At 47.7% G+C, this 3,640-nt stretch overlaps 1 non-coding gene across 1 annotated transcript; it reads left to right on the top strand.

The window, feature by feature from the left end:
- The first annotated feature begins 2,708 nt into the window (after positions 1-2,708).
- LOC138140942 (5S ribosomal RNA) lies at positions 2,709-2,828 on the top strand. The gene has a single exon (XR_011162849.1). It is a non-coding gene; the product is annotated as a 5S ribosomal RNA (ribosomal RNA).
- The last annotated feature ends 812 nt before the right edge of the window (positions 2,829-3,640 follow it).

Genomic DNA, 3,640 nt, shown 5'->3' with positions numbered 1-3,640 from the left:
GAGGACACGAATTTGTGCGCCATCCACGCCAAACGTGTAACCATCATGCCAAAGGACATCCAACTTGCCAGACGTATTCGGGGTGAACGCGCTTAAATTTTTCCACATCGTGTTTCGGAAGAACAACACGAAACACGAATTTTATAACAAAAAAATCGGTTCTTTTCAGAACCTCAAACTTTACAGGCAAAAAAAAAAATATATCGCCCTTCAACCGGAAATGAATAAAATAAAAATGTCAATAATCGGTCGGTCCTCTCGATTCGGGTTGGGTTGCGGTCGTTCGTAAAATTTTATTGCATCCTGTCATCACCTACCTGCCAGCTGATGCTATCTATTTTATTTGGTTTCGCCGTAAGGATAGTTTTATTTCTTTTTTTCGTCGTAGATTATCGTGTGGCCCTGAAAAGGGCCATTTGTGCGTGCCCCGTTGCCGGTAGTACGATGATGACGTCGGAACGAGGCACAGCCGAACGAACATGAGTCGAGTATCCATCCACGTTTCTCACTTTTTCCTCTTCGGCGAAGCGGCCTTTTTCACCTTGACAGGAATGGCTTTGGCTGTCTTGGGTTTGGGTGCTTTGGGTTTTTTAGTCGGACCAGCCTTGTTAGATTTCTTCGCTTTGGAAGGCGATCGGGGTTTCGGGGCGGCTCTAGTTTTCTTTTCTGCCGAGGAGGCGGCCGATTTCTTGGCTTTCGCTGCGGCGGCGGAGGCAGCGACGGCGCTCTTCTTTTCGGCAGCAGTCTTCTTCGCTTTGGGGGAGGCTTGTTTTTTGGCTGTCTTCGAGGAAGCCTTGTCGGAAGTCGTCGCGACGGCGGTACGTTTGGCGGATGATTTTTTCGTCTTGGATGCGGCGGACGAAGCGGGTTTCCTCTTGTCGGAGGCGGAGGCGACTTTGGCACCACCGGAGGTGGACGAGGCGAGCTTGAACGAACCCGACGCGCCCTTACCTTTCGTCTGAACCAGAGATCCCGACGCCACGGCGCCTTTCAGATATTTCTTGATGAAAGGGGCGACCTTTTCGGCGTCGACTTTGTAATTTGCGGCGACGAACTTCTTGATGGCCTGAAGAGACGATCCTCCGCGTTCCTTGAGTCCCTTGATGGCGTTGTTTACCATCTCGGATGTCGGAGGATGGGACGGTTTCGCCCTGGGATTTTTCGCTTTTTTCTCTTTCTTCGCGTGGGATTGAGGGGTGGCAGCGGAACCGGTGGTGACCGATGATGCTGTTTGATTTTCGACGTCGGCCATCTTTCACGTTAAAACGTTAAAAGTTAATAATAATTATTGAAAAAACACTTGCTCACACACGTACACTTCGAGCACCTCGTGAACGAGAATTGAACAAAAAAATTTTCTAAGTCTTTATAAAATAGTCGCCACTGCGGACGGAAGACTGAACGCGCACCGCGTCCGCCGTCGAAGAAATTGCAGGCCTCGGAATCGTTGCCCGCGTGATGGCATCGTCCTCTTTCCTCGATCACCATCGCCACCGTGTGATCAAGCTGGCCGAACTCGGTTTCCGAAGTTTCCCTGGAGATAGCGAAGTTCGTCTCGGAACGTCGGTGGGTTTCGAATCAGGTACACGCCCCTCCAACCACCAGCCCTAAATCCGGGTCGTCACGGTTTCGATTCGGGACCGACGGTTTACGTCGGCGGTGCGGGGTAGACGCGTCGATTCCGGGAATCCATATTTCGTTCGCCGAAATATTGGTCCATCTCTTCCCGGAATACCGCGCCACCTTCTCGATTTTACGACATCTTCGCGTCGCCAAACGCTTCCGAAACGGTCGAAGCACAGAAAGGACCTGGTGTTCGAACCGAGGCAATTCCGACAACAGGATGCCGCGAACCGCCTCTCCGACGTTCAGGTCGATCGTTTTCGGCGGAAGTTGAAACGGGACGAGTCGACGACGGGTCCCGTTGCCGTCCGGACCCTTCGGGACGGCCGAAAGTCCGTCGAGAGGATCATCCGAAAGGAGACGGTCTTCATCGTCCGACCGATGCCGCACCTACGAGTTTTCCGATATTTTCTTCGACGGATCTTCAGGTTTTCTTCCTTTCTTCCGTCTTTCTCTCTTCGTAATTTCGTGTCCGACCTGCGTCGTCCGAAGTCGGGGTGAAGATCGAAGAAAAAACGCCAAAAATAACAACTCGTCAGCCACGCACACCGCGTTCGAATGTCTAACGGTCCAACTTGGATTTTCGAAGATCGCCGAATCCGAGGGACGATAAATAATAATAATAATAATAATAATGGTAATAAATAATAATGTTAATAATAATAATAATGATATGATGATTATAACGATAATTATTATAGATAGGTAAATAGAAACACAGGTCTCCTCTCGAAAATCGGAACTTCCTGATATTACTTACATATTTCGGTCGATCCAAATGTGGGAATCTCGTCGTCGTCGGAGCAAGCAGCGCGGTAGGTGGGGTGAAATTCTGGATTTTCCACCGCCGCCGGCGGTCGAAAAATGTGCGACGCGGGAGATCGCCAGTCCGTCTAGTAGTCTCTCTTGTCGTTAGAGCGTGACGTGGTGGTTGTTGTGGGATTTCCCGTTAGTTCGGTCCGACGTCGGTCGTCAGAGGGTAAGTGCATACGGAAACGAAACGCATCGCGTTTTGATGTTCATATTCGTGCATCGGAATGTTAAAAGCAATATATTTTACACCAACGATCACACCTAAACACCACGGCAACGGCCATACCACGTTGAAAAGCACCGGTTCTCGTCCGATCACCGAAGTTAAGCAACGTCGGGCGCGGTCAGTACTTGGATGGGTGACCGCTTGGGAACACCGCGTGCCGTTGCCCCCCAACACTTTTTGTTTTTTTTTGAAATCCATAGCAACCACCGAACCGATTTGTTTTTCGTGCAGGTATTCGGAAACATGCACAGACCCGTATAATGTAGATTCATAGCTTTAAGTACTAGATAATTAAGAAAACAATTTTTTTTGTCGATTAATTGTAAACAATTGCAGAATAAAAACTCGTCAAACGGTAAAGGTTGTCGTTCGATCACCGAAGGTAAGCCACGCGGGCAGCGGTCAGCACTTGGACGGGTGACCGGTTCATTATATTCCTTCCGTGAGTTTAACAAAGATAACATATGCAAATGTCGTAAGTGCGACGAGGAAGACGGCGATCTTTTAATGTAAAAAAAATATATATTAGGTTACGCGTACATGCCACTTTGACTGCTGCTTTATTTTTTTGGTTTTTAAATAATTAGAGATCTGAATTCAACATATCAGTTCTATGTTATAATGGACAGACAATGTTGTATTCTTGGCCCCTAACACGTTAAGACCAACATAAAAACTAGAATAACTTACCATTCGTTAAACGTTAAACAATTTCGAACCACGTTTTTTTGAGCTCGAACAAACTCATAACACAACACTCATTTATTAGTCACTGGACCATTGTAAAACGAGAAGAGAGAAAAACCATGCGAAACTATTTTTAAAACGAAGAGAATAAAGGTTTTAAATGGTAGGGCTGTATGACAGACTTGTCAATTATCGTGGGGGGGTACGGCTGAGATTTATGACGAAATCGAGCGCGCCGGCGGTCGGTCACTTTCACGAAAGAGGTCTAAACACGGGTCGTTTACGATACCC

This window comes from Tenebrio molitor, unplaced genomic scaffold (genome assembly GCF_963966145.1).
Source record: "Tenebrio molitor unplaced genomic scaffold, icTenMoli1.1 SCAFFOLD_620, whole genome shotgun sequence".
Classification (NCBI taxonomy): Eukaryota; Metazoa; Arthropoda; class Insecta; order Coleoptera; family Tenebrionidae; genus Tenebrio; species Tenebrio molitor.
This window is presented reverse-complemented; position numbering and strand designations above follow the sequence as displayed.